Genomic DNA, 19,808 nt, shown 5'->3' with positions numbered 1-19,808 from the left:
AGGGAATTAAGGGGACTGTGTTGTCTTTGAAAAGTTAGGAGATACTTGAAATAGCCCAGACCCTAGCATTGTGATGTAGCAGATTATCACTAGATATTGTTGGGATATACAAGATAGGAGCCATATTTAACTTTCGCTTTGCTAGATCAAATGCATGCACACACTCTTACTCCTGATCCTGTTGTGATCACCTCCAGCCCTAGAATCCTCGAGAACTCTGATTTTCTCCAATTATAGCCTTTTGTGCATCCCTCAATCCCTTCGCCCCACCATGGGCGGCCATGCCTGCAGCCATCTAGGTCTCTAGTTTCCCCCCCATCTCCGGCTCTCCACCCTGTCTCCAACTTTAAGAGCCTCCTGAAAACTCACCTCTGACCTAGATTTTAGCCACCCCTCCTAGTATCTCCTTTAGCTCAGCGATTTTTGTTTGATTATGCTTCCGTGAAGCACTTTGGGATGTTTTTCTTCATTAACAGTACTCTATAAATATAGGTCGTTGTTGTTGATCTGGACTGTTTTATTTACGCTGAATGGATTCATGGGCTCTTTCTGGTTGGATGAACTAAGGGGCCGAATGGTCTGCCTCAGCCGTAATTATCTTGTGTAATTCGTGTTATCCATTATAAAGATGTGGCTACAAGCTAAGTCCTCTGTTGGGCCAAATGTTGCTGGAAAAATAGTGCCGTGTAAATGACGCAAGTCGTTATTAATGTGGAAATCGGCCAGCAAGTCCAGGGGACTCAGACATATGCCGTGAGTTGCAAATCTCCACAACCTGCTGGTCGATTTACGCCACTCTGCTGTTTGCTTCGCACAAACAGCATCTCGCCCCTAGTATCCTCATTATTTTTAAGAACTTGCTGGATTCGCGCATTGATTGGCCACTGCGTTCGCCACAGAAAGTTAAGTCTGGCAATTAATAGCGTAAGTACCCTTTTAACGACATGAGAATTGTTAATAACTGCCAATCAATGTCTTTGGACCAGAAAGGGAACAATTTAAACAGCAGAGTCTCATTCCTTCAGGTAGTAAATTATTCTTAGAGATTAAAAAAAAATGTTAAATTTTTACATTTTCTCTTTTCCTTTCTGTGTCTTTTTGCTCTCTCTTGTAAGCCAATCATTCTTTCCTTCTCCTTAGTTCTCTTTCTTTACCTGATTTGACTCTATTTCCTTCTCCATCATTCCTCCTGTTTCTTTCTCCATCTGTAAATCTCATTGGTTAAGGAGATACACTGTTGGTGCCCACCATTCACTAAGGTCCCAGATGCCCCATTGCCCTCGCCACACCGTTATCAGCTCGCATTTCCAGCAAGTTACAGCGCAAAATATTTTTCAGCTGAGGAGTGCAGGAAGAAGCCTAACTAGCGACGTACGCCGTGAGATGTCTCACTCCAGCAAGTTCCGGCCCATTAATATTTTGTATAGACATAAATAGCAGTAAAAGAAAATTCCTCTCCGGTTCTCCACCCCTCCCTTGTTGTGTAGGTACTATCTAATGCTGGGGTACTGGTCCATGGGTTCCTGGTGCATTTTGAATAAGTACCCATTATTCACGTGTGAGGTGTGGCACTGAATGTCTCTGTACTTGCTTAGTAGTTATGTTACGAGTCAAGTAATCCAGAGGCCTGGACTGATAATCCAGCGGCCTGAGTTAAATTCAGTTAATTAAATAAATTTGGAATTTAAAAAAAAGCTAGTATCAGTAATGGTGACCATGAAACGATCAGATTGTCGGAAAAACCCAACTGGTTCACTAATGTCCTTTAGGGAAGGAAATCTGCCGTCCTCACCCGGTCTGGCCTATGTGACTCCAGACCCACAGCAATGTGGTTGACTCTTAACTGCCCTCTGAAATGGCCTAACAAGCCACTCAGTTGAACCTTCACCACACGGACTGCAGCGGCTCAAGAAGGTGGCTCACCACCACCTTCTCGAGGGCAATTAGGGATGGGCAATAAATGCCGGCCTTGGCATCGACGTCCACACCCCGTGAATGAATTTTTAAAAAACCTGTTACATCTCTAACCTTTTCCAGTTCTGATGAAAGGTCATCAACCTGAAACGATAACTTTGTTTCTCTCTCCGCAGATGCTGTTGAGTATTTCCAGCATTTTCTGTTTTTATTTCAGATTTCCAGCATCCGCAGTATTATGCTTTTGTGCTATGGTATAGAGTATTTGGAGCCAAAATACAGTCTGAGATATAACAAGGCGTATGTACTTCTCTAACTAGAACTCTTGCAATGCACAGATGATCAAAACAGCAGACTCTGATGGTATGTACCATTACACTGTTACGTTTGCAGCGAAAAGCAATCATCCAGAAATCAGTCCATTTATGTAACTGCAAAGATAACAGGGTGAGGCCTTTGTATGGCAAAGACATCAAAGAACACACTCTCTGTCTCCAAGAGGCAGAGGATGGAGGGGAGGAGTGGAAAGAAAAACTGAGCGCATCTGAGCAACAAATGAGAATCACCCAACTTTATTGAAAACAGCTATTGGAGGTCAGAAGTGAGATAAAGCAGTAGTGTATGAAAGAAAGAGGTCGTTTCTGTTGTTTACTGTGAGAGAGCAGCAAGTCGTCGGTGATTTCAAGGGAGGGCCTGGGTCGGGTAATCGGAATCTGGGCTCACAGCTGAATAAACATGGGCCGGGAGCCAACAAAGGAAAATAAACCGCAGCTCTCCAGTGACTGAGGGAAGTTAGACGTGATGACCATCTTAACAAAATATCAAATATGATTACATGAAGGGATATCATTTTGAATACAAATAGTCGAAGGTTATGATTTTGATTAAGTGGCGGTACAAAAATCACATAGCACAGTAGTACAGTCATTTCCTGTTAAGCGCATAATTGATTTGTTATGAAATGTTGTACGTGGAAAAGGTATCGTGATTCATAGCAGCTTGCAATGAAACTATTAGCAAGATTCTTGGCATAAAATCTTCAAAGTTTTGCTTTGTGACTCTGGCTTCAGAAATAATTTAGTTTAACCTCTTGGATTCCAATTTTAATGTAATTGTTACTTTCTGTAGAAGGTGTCAAAGGATGTCCCAACGAAACACATGTATTTTTTCTTATATTAACTCTTTCAGTGGGGTATATCGTGACTCCAGCTTTTGCCCTGTCTGCAGCTTCATTGCATCACCTTAGACTGGCTCCACTTAGAGATGAATAATGTGGCAAGGAAAATGAAACTATTTTTTGTGAGAACACTGTGCGTGCATGGAAGGTGCTTACCCCTAAGTGCTTTTACTTTAAAAAAAATTCTGAACTTCAACACACATTCATATAATATAGGCTGGGATAGTTTAAATTGTGCTCGTGCCGCCCACTTGGTGTCAGCTGAGTGGTAGCACACTTGCCTCTGAGTCAGAGGGTTGTGGGTTCAAGCTCCACTCCAGAAGACTTGAGCACTTAACATAGGCTGCCACTTCAGTACAGCACTGAGGGGAGTGTTGCACTGTCGGAGGGGCTGTCTTTTGGATGAGCCTTTTAAAACTGAGTCTGCCCTCTTAGATAGACGTAAAAGATCCCACGGATCTATTTGAAGAAGCGCAGGGGAATTCTTCAATCCCTCAACCAAAACCTAAAAACAGATGATCTGGCCATTTACTGTTGGTGGGAGCTTGCTGTGTGGAAATTGGCTGTCACGTCTCCTACATTACAACAGCGACTACACGTCAAAAAAAAGTACTTAATTGGCTGTAAAGTGCTTTGGGATGTCCTAAGGTTATTAAAGCTGCTGTATAAATGCAAATAATTTCTTTCCTTCTTTTTCGTGCATTGATGTCTTACAGATGTACAATCAGTGTGTTGGCAAGGCTGTATGTACTTGAGTGGCACTCTGCAGGGGAAGATCTGGGTGTGTTGACTGAGCATGGCCCCACATGCTGGGCTGTATCACCCCCGCCCCCACTGTATGGTTGAGGGGTAAGCCATTGCGTTCTTTTGCCAATCAGGCTTTGCAACTTGTTAAAAGTCAGCCTGGGCAGAAGCAAGTTGGCAGCAGCCAGTTTGTTTAATGCTGGCGGCTGTGTAACTTTCTCTTGTGTTTGTAAAACTTCCCTGCCGTTTTACCAACTGGAGTTAATGCTCAGAGAACACTCAGATTCCAAATACGGCATTTAAAACAAAAGGACTACTTTTATTGGCGTCCTCAGACTTTGGGCAATTCTATCATGTTATCTGTACATCATTACCTATCAGTGACCTAAACTCGCCCACCAAGAATTTCTGAATGAGTCAATAATGACCTCACCCCATAAGATAAGGAAGCCGGATTATCTCCTTTCAATGAAACAAACTGTTCAATATTCTCACAGTTTTACATTTGTCAGCTATCACAGAACGCTTTCTTTGATTTTTGAAAATGTGCCGTTGAATCCTGCTAAATGTAAAATTGTGTTTGCCAAGAAGTGTTTGACTTGGCTGAGGACCCAGATGGCTGCTTATATAAGAAGTCTGATTTGTCATATTTGTACCTCAGCCCAATATTTTGCAAGAAATTGTTAGTGTGCAAATGACTTGTATGTGCTGGATAGCCCATAAAATATTAAGTGCGTCAAGCAATGAATTTATAAACCATTCTGAGAACTACTAATAGTTGGAGCAGGATCTTGTGTGCTAAATGCTTTGCTTGAATAAGGAATCATAACCTAGAAATTGCTGTTGGAGAGATCACAAAATCACAAGTTCATTGCAGATGAGAAAAACCCATTCAGCTCAACTTGGTTCATCCATCCAATAATGTCCTCACATTGAGGCATTCATTTGGTTTTTAAATTATTCTAGGATTTTTGCCTTCATTATTATATCCAAGAGTTCATTCCATGTGCAGCTCACTCTTTGTCTGAAGAACATTCTGATATCAAGCTTAAATTTACCGTTTTATTATTTTGAAACTATGGGTGCGATCTTGCCAGCCCTGGGGAGGCGGGACTGCCGGGAAAATGGCAGAATCTGGGGGGCGGGTGCCCATCCCGCCCCCAACCCACCTCCGTGCCACCTTCCCGGGAGGCGGGTAGCCGACCCACGCCGGGTCCCGTCTCCTGGAGGCGGGAAGGGGGGTTACAACCACTTAACTGCCTGTTAACTGGTCGTTAACAGGCAGATAGGAGGATTATCCCCATTTTGCCCACACAAGTGCAGGCTTCCCGGAGGCTGCGAACCCCGCCAGGGTCACCGAGGCGAGCAGTGGGTCTGCAGGTGTCTGCGGGTTGCAAAAGTGCGCTGTGAAGGTAAGTGATGGGTGCAAGTGTGGAGAGGTATGTGAGGTAAGTGGCAAGTGTTAGAAAAAGTTTACTTACCTTTGTTTCTTCCTGCAGGCTTCAATCGTTGGGGATGCGGAGAGTCTCGCACCTCTGCGGCAGAAATGACAGATGGCTGCTACATTCTCCAATGCAACAACCATCTAATTTCTACTAAAGAAAGAGGTTTGATGAGTCTTGAATACATGAACTCATCAAACTACAGAGAACGTCAGTATTTGACAACTTCACAGAGCTGTCAAACGATGACAATTCATCTGTCAAAATTTTTTGACAGATGAAATGTCATACGCTGACGTTCTCTGTAACCAGCTTCCCCTTAAGCGACCTGCTAAGCCTGCTGGGCGGGCTTAACAAGATCAATCAAGGGAAAATAGCGTGGGTCGGCCAGAAGTCGATGGAGGTGGGACTAAAACCCGACAATTGGGAGTCCCGCCTCCAAAATCCAGCCCTGTGTCTCCTTGTTCTACTGTTACAATTTATATTGAAGTAATTTTCCAGATTTACCATTTCCAAACGTTGAACTATCTTGTACTGTATATGTCCAGAAGATTACCGCTCGGATGCTAGCTTTCCAAGCTAAAAAGTTCAAGTTTCTCCAGTCTTAAGTCATAACTCAGCCCTCTGACTCAAGTACAGCCTCGTGACTCTTCTCTACACTGCCTCCAGCTCGTGAATGTCTTGGTGGTCAGAGCTCAGTGAGTGGTCTGATCAGAGCACTATTTTATTTCAAAATGACTGGGTTAATACCTCCTGTAAAAATAGTGGAGGAATGGCATACAAATGTGTTAATAAAGTATGAGTCAGAGACTCAGTGGTAGCCCTCTCATCCCTGAGTCAGAAGGCTGTGGTTTCAAACACCGCTCCAGGACCTGAGTTACCTAATCTTGGCTGACAGTTCAGTGCAGTTCTAAAGGAGTACTGCATTGTTGGAGAACCCATCTTCCGAGTAAGATCAAGACCACATCTCCCTTGTTTAGCTATAAAAGGCCCCATGGTATTTTTTCCCAAGAAGAGTAGGGAATTCTTCCAGTGCCTTGGCCAACATTTCTTCTTTAACCAACACCGCAAAAACAGATTATAATTCAAGCTTTGGCTAATAAGGGCCACTCGGCTCCTCTTATTTTCCATGTTGCACTTCCATTTCCTTATAAAGGTCCATAGAATTTCAGGGCCTTTAAGATCAGGTATTATTTAGGATTCAGCGCTGGAATGAGGAATCGTATAGATTTTGCAATGAAACTGGTTGACATGAAAGATGAGGGATTTCATTGAATCTCGCCCGTTTCTCAAATCCTTACTGGTACTTCCCTTGGGCAAACTATTGCCAATCTCTGCAGGAACAGCAAAAGGTGTAGCAATGGAAGCCATGAACGCACCTGTATTGGAAAGCACCTCTTGGGAGTTGCCTTAATATTGTTCGCACTGGCAGACCATTGTGCTTTCCTGATCAGGAAGGTAATTTTGTGACTGGGGAATAAAAATATAAAAACACTTCCATTGTTACTAAATAGAATTTAAAACCTTTTTTAAGCACATGACAGTATTCTCTTAATTCCCTTACGCACATTAAAAAGGTAATTATAACTTTTGTCATATTTAATTATTAAGGCATCTCAACATTGCAATTGAAAACCGCCAATTATTTGTTTCAAAAACAATAAAATAACTAGACTAATACACCCATTACAATAGCGGACAAAAGTAATTTTATATAAACACGTTAAGCGATTGTACCCTATCAGATAGGCTATTCTCTTGAACATTGAATGAACTTTAACAATTATGAAGCAAAAAAATGTTAATTAAGCTGGTAATCACATGATTAATTGCTACTCCTCCACAGTGACATCACCAGAAGCCAATGTCTGGATTCTTTGACTCGGACAGCTTTGCTCCATCAATTATCTGGGCGTCTTCTTCTGTGAGTAGTTATCCTGTCTATGATTCCATCATTGAACACGTCAATATGACTGATCATCAAAAAAAAGGTTTCTATGAACTCTTTGTTAGAGAACTATGAGGCATGAGAAATAGGAGTTGAGTTCCAATGGGTTCCTCAATAAGTGAGGAACAGCAAGGCCACCTCCCTGAAAAATCATGATCACACAGGAGTAAAATGAATTTAGTTCTTGGTTATCTATCTATATAAAAGTTTTGAGACACTGGGTCACATTGCAGAGATCACAACAACACCAATATGAACTTTCATAGCACCTTCAATGTGCTAAATGTCCAAAATGCGTCACAGAGGAGAAATAAAATAACTGTATGAGGGAAGGGTTAGGGATGGTGACCGAAGGCAGATCATAATACCTTAGCTGACATCCCTGGCTCGCAAGTAGAGCCACCAGGATCGGGTTAAGAGCAGCGCAGAAAAGCATCGGGATAAGCACAGTGGTCATTTTTCCGGGGTTTCTGCAGCTCTTCTCCCGAAGTTATGGTGGAGAAGCAGTAGAGCCCCCTGCAGAAGTTCACCTCCCGCCCCTCCCGGGTCTTTGCAGCTGAGGCTCTCCAATCTTCTTGAAAGCAGAATGAGAAACATTTGATGAGATAATCATTCGGCTGCTTTATTCCTCAGATAGCAAGTGAACAAGCAGAGTAACGATTGAAACAAATCTCACTTATTTTGAAAGAAAGAAAGACTTGCATTTATATAGCACCTTTCACGACCACCGGACGTCGCAAAACGCTTTACAGCCAATGGAGTACTTTTGGAGTATAGTCACTGTTGCTCAAACTTATTTCTCTCGTCGAAAAATGGGGCGGAGGGTGGGGTGGGTGAGCGTGAAATCATAATCCTACAGGTGACAATAACCTCCACGCTCCTGTAAGGATGGACAGGTGGCAGTGCCAATGTTAAGGTCATCCCTCCCTTTCACAAAAAAGTACGTTTTGACTGGCATACCCATTGTACAAAAGTTTTTTTTCCCCCTCCTGTCAGTTAAATTGTTCACAGGTTCTGTTACTGGAGTTACTTTGGGTTCAGTCGCGTTCATCAGTGAGATCTGCTGGCGGTGTGTGGCAGTTTAATGAACCGGGAAGACTCGCGTGCAGATGTTCTGAGGCAGCAATTGCCAGGAATCTCCCTCCACCTGTCTCTTACTCATTCTTTGTCTTAAAAAGCTCGCTCTCTTTGACACGTGACTGCACGGCCCACTGCAAAACAAAAAGCACTGGGAGAGCCCTTTCTGAACAAGCTTCTAATCGGCACTCCCACTGTGAATGGGAGCTCTCTTCTCATTACGAGTCGCAGGAGCAAAATTATGATTAACCATTCTGACCACGACACCATTTTTCGAAACCCCTTCACCCTCATCAAAAAAGGGTGCGAAGGTGACAGATGTGTTCTTCTTTAGTGGGACTGGCAATGAGAATATCGTCCAGGTAGACGAAGAGGAACTTGAGGTCCCATCAGGCGTTGGAAAGCCTGGGCAGCGTTCTTTAACCCAAACGGCATTCTTAAAAACTCGAAAAGGCCGAATGGGGTGATGACTGCAGTCTTCTGGACGTCTTGGGGATGAATGGGGACCTGGTGGTAGCCCCGGACGAGGTCAACTTTCGAGAAGACAGTGTTCCCTGCCAAATGGGCAGAGAAATCCTGGATGTGGGGGATCGGGTACCGATCAGGAGTGGTGGCCTCGTTTAGGCGTCGATAGTCGCCGCATGGCCGCCATCCGCTGCCAGGCTTCGGGGCAATGTGGAGGGGTGAAGACCAAGGACTATTCGACCGGCGAATAATCCCTAACCGTTCCATGGTTGCAAACTCCGCTTTTGCGACCGCCAGCTTGCCAGGTTCCAGGCGCTGGGCCCGCGCGTAGACCGGGGGGCCGTTGGTGGTGATGTGGTGTTCCACACCATGTTTCGTGGCTATGGAGGAGAACGTGGGTCTGGTCAGGTCGGGGAATTCGCCGAGCAGGCGAGCGAACTCATCCGGAGTCGGAAAAGCACAGGCGACGGTGTGCGACATAGTGTTACTGTGGTAACAAGGGATAGAATGAAAAGTTGCCGTGTTGATCAACCGCCGGTTCCTCATGTCAACCAGGAGGCTGTTGGTGCACAGGAAATCCGCGCTGAGAATGGGTTGCGAAACCTTGGCCATCACAAACTCCCAGTAAAAACGTTGGCCCCCGAAACACAACTGCACTCGCCGTCTGCCGAAGGTCCGAATCGCTCTGCCATTGGCCGCTTCAAGGGCGAGGCTGTGAACCCCGGTCTGCACATTGAGGGCAGACGCGGGTAATATGCTGCACTGCGCCCCGGTGCCGCACAGAAAATGACGACCGGAGAGAGTATCGGTGATAAACAGTAACTTGCCCACGTTGCCGATCGCCATCGCGGCCGCAGGGCGCCCGTTAGACCCGTTCCTCGGTGGTCGTAGTTTTTTTTGGGGGGGAAGCTGCAGGGAGGGCGGCAACGTCTCGCTTTCGCGCCGAACTGCGTGTGGTAGAAACACAACCCAGCAGGCTGACGAGCTGGGGCGGCGCCTGTGGGGGATGGGCGCCTCGTGGCGGCGCAGTAATGCTGAGCAACCGCGAAAATTTTGTCCGCCTCTGCCGCAAGTGCTGCGCAGTCCTCAACTTTGGATCTGGCCAGGGCGGCTTGCACCTGTTCTGGTAGCTGGCTGAGGAATATTTCACGGAATAGGAAGCATTCCGGTTCGGAGCCAAGGAAGGAGTGTGAGCATTTGGCTCATTAACTCTGAAGGCTTGGAGTCCCCGAGCCCGGGCATGACGAGCAATCGACGGGCGCACTCCGCTTTAGTGAGCCCGAAAACTTGCAGCAACCGCGCCTTGAGGGTTTCATACTTGCGCTCCGTTGGAGGGTTCTCGAGGAGGCTGACGATCTGCGAGGCGGTAGAACTGTCGAGTGCGGAGACCACATAGAGATATTTGGTCTGATCCACAGCGATGTCCCTCAGGGCGAATTGGGCCTCGACCTGAATGAACCACGAGGTCGCTTGCTGCTCCCAGAACTGCGGTAGCTTCAGCGAAACGGCGTTGGCCTCCATGCTGTGTCCTTTTTGTGAAAAACGTTCACAAAAAACGGGGTCACCGATATAGGAATTGACGAATTCCTAACTAATAACTGAGGTCGACTCAGGAGATCAATCAAACAGGTCTTTAATGTAAAACTAAACAAGTTCAAACAGTTTGATGAGATCGATACAGGAGAGCCACGAAAACAGGTCTTAACAAGATGGAGATTCCACGAGGACTGCCTGGGCAGTCACGTGGTTTGCGACGTGACGTCATCGCGTTTGCCTGCGTTTTCCCGCGCTCTTAAAGGGGCCGCGCCCCATGCATACAAACACTATATACAAAACAAAGTAATGTCTAACACAATGGTACAGGCTTAGGCTGGTGTTAGAACATCGTTAAAGGGAATTATGTACAGTTGCCAGAGTCATTCAGTGGCTCCGCCACAATATATAAGTATATTTGTGTGTGTGTGTCTGTGTGATTTTTAAAACAGAATTGTGTACTTTCCTTCCCATTTCTCCCCTCTAACTCTCACAAACTTCCACTGGGACATGGTCTTTGGGTTCCTGAAGCAAGCAGCCTTTCTTCATCTGTGAGCCTAAAGAGTAATTGAGCTATTCCACCACAGGTGGCACCCAGAGCGAGGCCTGACCCTGTCCTCATCCCAACCCCCCACCCACCGACCAGAAGAGTCACTGGATAGAGATCAGGGCACTGAATTTTCTCAGACTTTATGTCGCGAGGCCGCAATGACTGCGTCGGAGATACGGCAGATACCCCAGCAAAGTTATGACGGTCCAGCGGCAGAAAGCCCGAGTAAATTCACGGCCCATGTATGGGAACCCTGGCTGACTTGATCATTCTATAGCCTAGGGGTCATGGGGTCAATAGTTGCGCCCCTACCATTGGATGAGATCAGCCAACCCCGCACAGAGATGGAAGGAAACCCGGGATATTCTGGTCTGTGTCACTCAGTCAGTTGCTGGTGTTACCAACTGAACCACTTGGGGAAAGGGAAATACTTGTTATTTAAATAAAAATGCACTTCCCTTCCCCATCCACTTACTGTCAGATATGCAAAAATAAATGAAAACTCAATGGCAGGTTTTAGTGTTTTCCCGCTGGGCACTGCAGTGGACTTGCATTTATATAGCGCCTTTCACAACCACAGGACGTCCTAAAGCACTTTACAGTCAATGTAGTGAAGTGTAGTCACTGTTGTAATGTAGGAAACGCAGCAGCCAATTTACGCACAACAAGGTCCCACAAACAGCGATGTTATAATGACCTTTTTTTAGTGATGTTGATTAAGGGATGATTATTGGCCAAGAATCCCGAACCCAAACTTTCCTTCTGCCCCCCATGAACTCTCTCCTCCTCTCCCTGTGATCTCTCTCCACTCCCCCCGTGATCTCTCTCCTCCTCTCCCCCATGATCTCTCTCCTCCTCTCCCCGCGATCTCTCTCCTCCCCCCGCGATCTCTCTCTCCTCCCCCGATCTCTCTCTCCTCCCCCTGCGATCTCTCTCCTCCCCCGCGATCTCTCTCTCCTCCCCCCGCGATCTCTCTCTCCTCCACCCGATCTCTCTCTCCTCCCCCCGCGATCTCTCTCTCCTCCCCCCGCGATCTCTCTCTCCTCCCCCCGCGATCTCTCTCTCCTCCCCCCGCGATCTCACTCTCCTCCCCCCGCGATCTCTCTCTCCTCCCCCCGCGATCTCTCTCTCCTCCCCCCGCGATCTCTCTCGCCTCCCCCCGCGATCTCTCTCGCCTCCCCCCCGCGCACTCTCTCTCCTCCCCCGCGATCTCTCTCTCCTCCTCCCCCCGCGATCTCTCTCTCCTCCCCCCGTGATCTCTCTCCTCTCCCCGCGATCTCTCTCTCCTTCCCCCGCGATCTCTATCTCCTCCCCCCGCGATCTCTCTCTCCTCCCCCCGCGATCTCTCTCTCCTCCCCCCGCGATCTCTCTCTCCTCCCCCGCGATCTCTCTCTCCTCCCCCGCGATCTCTCTCTCCTCCCCCCGCGATCTCCCTCTCCTCCCCCCGCGATCTCTCTCTACTCCCCCCGCGATCTCTCTCTCCTCCCCCCGCGATCTCTCTCTCCTCCCCCCGCGATCTCTCTGTACTCCCCCCGCGATCTCTCTGTCCTCCCCCCGCGATCTCTCTGTCCTCCCCCCGCGATCTCTCTGTCCTCCCCCCGCGATCTCTCTCTCCTCCCCCCGCGATCTCTCTCTCCTCCCCCGCGATCTCTCTCTCCTCCCCCCGCGATCTCTCTCTCCTCCCCCCGCGATCTCTCTCTCCTCCCCCCGCGATCTCTCTCTCCTCCCCCCGCGATCTCTCTCTCCTCCCCCCGCGATCTCTCTCTCCTCCCCCCGCGATCTCTCTCTCCTCCCCCGCGATCTCTCTCTCCTCCCCGCGATCTCTCTCTCCACCCCGGCGATCTCTCTCTCCTCCCCCCCGCGATCTCTCTCTCCTCTCCTCGCGATCTCTCTCCCCTCCCCCGCGATCTCTCTCTCCACCCCCCGCGATCTCTCTCCCCTCCCCCCCGCGATCTCTCTCTCCTCTCCTCGCGATCTCTCTCTCCACCCCCCGTGATCTCTCTCCCCTCCCCCTCGCGATCTCTCTCTCCTCCCCCCGCGATCTCTCTCTCCTCCCCCCGCGATCTCTCTCTCCTCCCCCCGCGATCTCTCTCTCCTCCCCCGCGATCTCTCTCTCCTCCCCCCAGGATCTCTCTCTCCTCCCCCGCGATCTCTCTCTCCTCCCCCCCGCGATCTCTCTCTCCTCCCCCCGCGACCTCTCTCTCCTCCCCCCGCGATCTCTCTCCTCCTCCCCTGCGATCTCTCTCTCCTCCCCCGCGATCTCTCTCTCCTCCCCCCGCGATCTCACTCTGCTCCCCCCGCGATCTCTCTCTCCTACCCCCGCGATCTCTCTCTCCTCCTCCCGCGAGCTCTCTCTCCTCCCCCCGCGATCTCTCTCCCCTCCCCCCGCGATCTCTCTCTCCTCCCCGCGATCTCTCTCTCCTCCCCCCGCGATCTCTCTCTCCTCCCCCCGCGATCGCTCTCTCCTCCCCCCGCGATCTCTCTCTCCTTCCCGCGAGCTCTCTCTCCTCCCCCGCGAGCTCTCTCTCCTCCCCCCGCGATCTCTCTCTCCTCCCCCCGCGATCTCTCTCTCCTCCCCGCGAGCTCTCTCTCCTCCCCCCGCGAGCTCTCTCTCCTCCCCCCGCGATCTCTCTCTCCTCACCCCGCGATCTCTCTCTCCTCCCCCCGCGAGCTCTCTCTCCTCCCCCGCGATCTCTCTCTCCTCTCCCCGCGATCTCTCTCTCCTCCCCCCGCGATCTCTCTCTCCTCCCCCGCGATCTCTCTCTCCTCCCCTGCGATCTCTCTCTCCTCCCCCCGTGATCTCTCTCTCCTCCCCCGCGATCTTTCTCCTCTCCCCCCGCGATCTCTCTCTCCTCCACCCGCGATCTCTCTCTCCTCCCCCGCGATCTTTCTCCTCTTCCCCCGCGATCTCTCTCTCCTCCCCCCCGCGATCTCTCTCTCCTCCTCCCCGCGATCTCTCTCTCCTCCCCCCACGATCTCTCTGTCCTCCCCCCGCGATCTCTCTCTCCTCCCCCCGCGATCTCTCTCTCCTCCCCCGCGATCTCTCTCTCCTCCCCCGCGATCTCTCTGTCCTCCCCCGCGATCTCTCTCTCCTCCCCGCGATCTCTCTCTCCTCCCCGCGATCTCTCTCTCCTCCCCTCGCGATCTCTCTCTCCTCCCCCGCGATCTCTCTCTCCTCCCCCCGCGATCTTTCTCTCCTCCCCCCGCGATCTCCCTCTCCTCCCCCGCGATCTCTCTCTCCTCCCCCCGCGATCTCTCTCTCCTCCCCCGCGATCTCCCTCTCCTCCCCCCGCGATCTCTCTCTCCTCCCCCGCGATTTTTCTCCTCTCCCCCCGCGATCTCTCTCTCCTCCCCCCACGATCTCTCTCTCTCCTCCCCCCGCGATCTTTCTCTCCTCCCCCGCGATCTCTCTCTCCTCCCCCTGCGATCTCTCTCTCCTCCCCCCGCGATCTCTCTCTCCTCCCCCCGCGATCTCTCTGTCCTCCCCCCGCGATCTCTCTGTCCTCCCCCCGCGATCTCTCTCTCCTCCCCCCGCGATCTCTCTCTCCTCCCCCCGCGATCTCTCTCTCCTCCCCCCGCGATCTCTCTCTCCTCCCCCCGCGATCTCTCTCTCCTCCCCCCGCGATCTCTCTCTCCTCCCCCGCGATTTTTCTCCTCTCCCCCCGCGATCTCTCTCTCCTCCCCACGCGATCTCTCTCTCCTCCCCCCGCGATCTCTCTCTCCTCCCCCGCGATCTCTCTCTCCTCCCCTCGCGATATCTCTCTCCTCCCCCGCTATCTCTCTCTCCTCCCCCTGTGATCTCTCTCTCCTCCCCCGCGATCTTTCTCCTCTCCCCCGCGATCTCTCTCTCCTCCACCCACGATCTCTCTCTCCTCCCCCGCGATCTTTCTCCTCTTCCCCCGCGATCTCTCTCTCCTCCCCGCGATCTCTCTCTCCTCCCCCCGCGATCTCTCTCTCCACCCCCCGCGATCTCTCTCTGCTCCCATCGCGATCTCTGTCTCCTCTCCCCGCGATCTCTCTCTCCTCCCCCCGCGATCTCTCTCTCCTCCCCCCGCGATCTCTCTCTCCTCCCCCCGTGATCTCTCACTCCTCCCCCCGTGATCTCTCTCTCCTTCCCCCCGCGATCTCTCTCTCCTCCCCCCGCGATCTCTCTGTCCTCCCCCCGCGATCTCTCTCTCCTCCCCCGCGATCTCCCTCTCCTCCCCGCGATCTCTCTCTCCTCCCCCGGCGATCTCTCTCTCCTCCCCCGCGATCTCTCTCTCCTCCCCCGCGATCTCTCTGTCCTCCCCCGCGATCTCTCCTCCCCGCGATCTCTCTCTCCTCCCCTCGCAATCTCTCTCTCCTCCCCCGCGATCTCTCTCTCCTCCCCCCGCGATCTCTCTCTCCTCCGCCCGTGATCTCTCTCTCCTCCCCCCGCGATCTCTCTCTCCTCCCCCCGCGATCTCTCTCTCCTCCCCGCGAGCTCTCTCTCCTCCCCCCGTGAGCTCTCTCTCCTCCCCGTGCGATCTCTCTCTCCTCCCCCCGCAATCTCTCTCTCCTCACCCCGCGATCTCTGTCTCCTCCCCTCGCGATCTCTCTCTCCTCCCCCGCGATCTCTCTCTCCTCTCCCCGCGATCTCTCTCTTCTCCCCCTGCGGCCTCTCTCTCCTCCCCTGCGATCTCTCTCTCCTGCCCCTACGATCACTCCTCCTCCTCCTCGCGATCTCTCTCCTCCACCTCTCGCAATCTCTCTCTTCCACCTCTCGCGATCTCTCTCTCCTCCCCACGGTCTCTCTCTTCCTCCCCCTCACGATCTCGCTCCTCCTCCCCCCGCGATCTCTCCCTCTCGTGATCTCTCTGTTGCGTTTGCAAGGATAACTCAATGACAGCATGTAGAAATCAACTCATGTCGTTTTAATGCTCGATCCAACTAACTCTTACAGGCCAAGGCAATCGAGTACCTATCACCAATGTCAGACATAATGGCCCAGAAATTCGGGCCGGGGGCTTCCCGCAGGTGTAAGCCCCCGACCTGCACTTACCTTGCGCGCCGGCAGTTGCGCTGTAGGGCCCCGTGGAATTCCGCTCCGGGGCCTGGCCCAGCTGCCGGCGCGCAGTGCTTGCGTGCCCCAGGGGCGTAGTTAGTTCGATGCGTCCCTCGGGATCACATGGGCCATGGGCAGCCAATCGGCGCAGGGAAAAGCCCATTCATAAGTAGTGACAGGAAGACCTATCAAAACTTATAAATACTACGGCCCCAAAATAGTAGTAAACCTTCAAATAAATTTTAAAAAGTCATCACACTTTTAAAATAAACTATAAATTACATTAAATAACTATCTTAAACAATAATTTAAATTTTTGAAAAAAATAATTTTATATTCTAACAGGGCTAAAAATAAACTTACCTTGCTTTAAAGTATTTAAAAATAATAAACCTGTGGAAAAAATGTTTAAATTTTAATTAATTGACCACTTACCTTTTAAAATGCAGGCCTTACGCCTGCTTTTTACATTTCTAAAATCTAAAGACTTACGTTCACGGAAAAATCTGTAAAAAAAACGTAAGTTCAAAGCGCACGCGCAGACTCCCGCGCGCACGCGTTCGACCTCTGAACCCTTTCGTTCAGAGTAACGGAAGTGCCGGTTTCCCACGCATGCGCAGTGCATGCAAGAAACCGGCACTTTCATCGGCCCCACGCGTGAGTACCCCGTGCGTACTCACCCGTGGAGACCCGAATTTCTGGGCCAATATAACGATAACAGCACTATCAAACTTCATGTGCTAGAGTAACTCTAATGCAGCACTATGACCCAGTGTGCAGACATAACACTCTCTCCTCCTCCCCCTCGTGATCTCTCTCCTCCTCCCCCTCGCGATCTCTCTGCTCCTCCCCCTCGCGATCTCTCTCCTCCCCCCCGCGATCTCTCCCCTTCCCCGCTGTCTCTCCTCCCCCTGCGATATCTCTCCCCCCCCGCGATCTCTCGCTCCCACCCCCTGCGATCTTCCCACCCGCCCCCACAGTGATCTCTTCCCCCTCACGATCTCTTGTTCCCCTCTGCTGCACTCTGAGCTGCCCCCGCAACCACTGACCCCCGATCTTCTTAATTGCCGAGGACCGTCTCCAGCCTCTGCCTTGTGCCGCAGACTTTCCTGCTCTTTCAGCCAGCCTCTCACACTGGCTGGCTGCCGGGCAGGAAACGGAGTAAAAAAATTCCGAATGCGGTCCTGCTGTTAAATTCAGCAGGAATTTCGTGATCCTGGCATTTCCAGATTTTCCGGCCGCTGACGGTTGCTCCCACTCCTTCCCCGCCTCCCCGTAAATATCGGGGCCATTGCATCTCATTCATATTGTACACAAGCAGTCAGCTTGCATCTGATGGCAGCCCACAGTGTCCAGCACCACAGGCCACAGCCATTCACATTTGTCTCTGGCGGCAAAAGGAAATGGCCAGCTTTAGACATTGCTTAATCTCCCATTTGTTTAAGTATTAAAGGGACAATGTCCTCACAGTGAATGCACCATTAAAAAGACAGTTCCCAACAATTAACTACAGTGTGCATATGATCACCTGGTGTGTCTCAGTTGGTGGCATGTCCGCTTTATGGTCAGATGAATGCAATTTCAAGTACCTTAGCAGGAGATTGAATTTATAACCTAATCTAACACTCCAGTCCAGTACTTGAGGAAGTGCTGCACAGTTGAAGCTATCGGGGGCGATTTTGCCAACCTTGGGGAAGCGGATTTGGAGGCGGGACTGCTGGGAAAATGGCAGAGTCTGGGGACGGATGCACTGTCGGATAGATGCCAGTGTTGTAGCTGCACTGGAACAGTTTGGCTAGAGGCGTGGCTAGTTCTGGAGCCTAGCAAGCCAACCAGTTGTATGAAACCGCTCTGCAGAGATTCAAGAAGAAGGTCCACCACCACCTTATCAACTAGGGACGGACAATAAATGCTGACCTTGTCAACGATGCCCACACCCTGAGAATTTAAAAAAAATATATAAACGAACATGTAGCCATTCTGAATCAGCAATGAGATGTTACTATAAACTCTAAACTCACCTGATGGCTCGATGGACAAATCTTGGCATGACACACAGACTGGGAAGATCCCAGGTTCTTCCAGTCTGTGCTAGGGTTAGCAGGGGTAGTATTGGAATATTCTAATTGGCCTTCAGTGTTCCTAGATTAGAAAGGGGAGGAAACATATCAACCAAGGTTCTTGCTCCGAAAAACAAAAGACTGAAAGACTGCCAGCATTTGTACCTCAGCACGAGTCAGGAGACCAGGGGCATCAACTGGGGGAAGAAACACAACATTAGAGCTTGAAACATACAGGCTTCATTGGAATTCTGAGTACATCAGTTTAACATTATCATTGGGTGACAAAAGACTGTTAACAGTCTCTCTGAAGCAGTTAAACTCAAGTATTACGGAGCTTAGAATTTTAATTATTATAACTATTGTCCGAGTATTTAAAGTCCTTCTGTTGCCCAGCCAGATAATTTTGGGCAGTGTGCAATGTCTCATGATTTTTTTCCAAAGTAATAAACTAATAATGTTTTTTTTAAAATCTGCTCCACAATAAACAGAAAATTTAACAGTGTGGAAAAAAAAACGGACTTGTTCTACTTTCTGATAGCCAAGTTCCGCACCCATGAGGACGGCCTGAACCGGGATCTTGGGTTCATGTCACGCTACATGTAACCCCACCTGACGTAGGGTCATCCAGACTCGAGTCGTCGTTGGCTTGTTCTCTCTACACAGATGCGGCCGGACCTGCTGTGATTTCCAGCAAAAAATATGTTTTTTGTCTGTTTTTTTGTTTTTCACACAGACCCCAGCATCTGCAACATTTGACCCCTTGTGACCCCACCTCATTATTCTTTGATGTAATGTTTTCCTGACTGACCTGTTTGGACACCATTCACACCTTTGATTGCTGTGATTATCTCTCTGCCGAGGTGTGATTAATGGCAGTTCGAAAGATTACCTGTAAACATCTGACATTATTCTCTGACTATATAAGCTGTGTCTTTATGCATCTCTCCACTTCACCTGATGAAGGGGCAGCGCTCCGAAAGCTTGTGACTTCAAATAAAGCTGTTGGACTATAACCTGGTGTTGTGTGACTTCTTACATTTGTCCACCCCAGCCCAACTCCGGCATCTCCACACCCTTTGCTAGCTGACATTGTAAAAGACTTAGGGGGAGAAATTTGGTTGTTAGCGCCACCGATTAACGCCTAAAGAGGCCGAGAAGTGGGGCGCTAGCCAATTTCCGGGCGGGCGCAAGGCTCGCCCCATATTGAGCATGCATTTAGCGCCGGCGCTAAATCTTAGCGCCTGCTCATGGGCGCAGGCTGATTATGACGTCATTTGAGTGTGCAACGCCTTTTGGGCGCCCCGGACCGGAAATTCAGTGGTGCCCCCGTCCGTAGCGCCTGGTGCTAATAGTGACAGCTTACCTGGGCCTTAACAAGTCTCTCTCGCGCTGGAGGAGCGTTATTTAAAGGGGACTGGTGTGGTTTAAAAGCGGCAGCCATTTTTGGATCACAACTTCCTCGAGAGCTACAAAGAGTTGCTGAGCTGCACACTGAGAGCCATTTGACCACTGAGCCAGCGCAGGCAGACGATCTTCAGCCTTCTGACCATCACCTTGCTGTTGGTGAGCCTTGACAATGGGGAACCTTCCTGTGGGCACTTATTATGGGGGCTGCATTGGAGGGGAACGTCCTGCTGCTGAATCATCTGGAAAGGGCACTGGGAGAGGGGGGCGGGCATGGCCAGACGGAGGAGGGCCAACAGACGTCGCCACAGCAGACCTTACGCTGGCAGGGTTTTCCGACAGCAGTTTTCCTACATGAACATGCCGGAGGAGCAGTGTGTCAGAAGGCTGCGATTTAGAAAGGAGGTGGTGACTGAGCTGTGCCAGCTGCTGCAGCCAGATCTGCAGCCTCAGATAAGGTGCAGGACA

The 19,808-nt window shown here is 50.4% G+C and overlaps 1 long non-coding RNA gene across 1 annotated transcript in view; it reads left to right on the top strand.

Moving 5' to 3' along the window:
- Positions 1–18,949, top strand: part of LOC147108120 (uncharacterized) — a 33,845-nt gene extending 14,896 nt beyond the window's left edge. The window contains exons 2-3 of the long non-coding RNA XR_015080703.1: positions 7,124–7,201; positions 18,425–18,949. This is a non-coding gene — a long non-coding RNA (uncharacterized LOC147108120). The remainder of the gene's footprint in view (positions 1–7,123; positions 7,202–18,424) is intronic.
- The last annotated feature ends 859 nt before the right edge of the window (positions 18,950–19,808 follow it).

The sequence above is a fragment of the Somniosus microcephalus genome, chromosome 13 (genome assembly GCF_052327205.1).
Source record: "Somniosus microcephalus isolate GS21.2 chromosome 13, FLI_Smic_1.0, whole genome shotgun sequence".
NCBI classification, from domain to species: Eukaryota; Metazoa; Chordata; class Chondrichthyes; order Squaliformes; family Somniosidae; genus Somniosus; species Somniosus microcephalus.
This window is presented reverse-complemented; position numbering and strand designations above follow the sequence as displayed.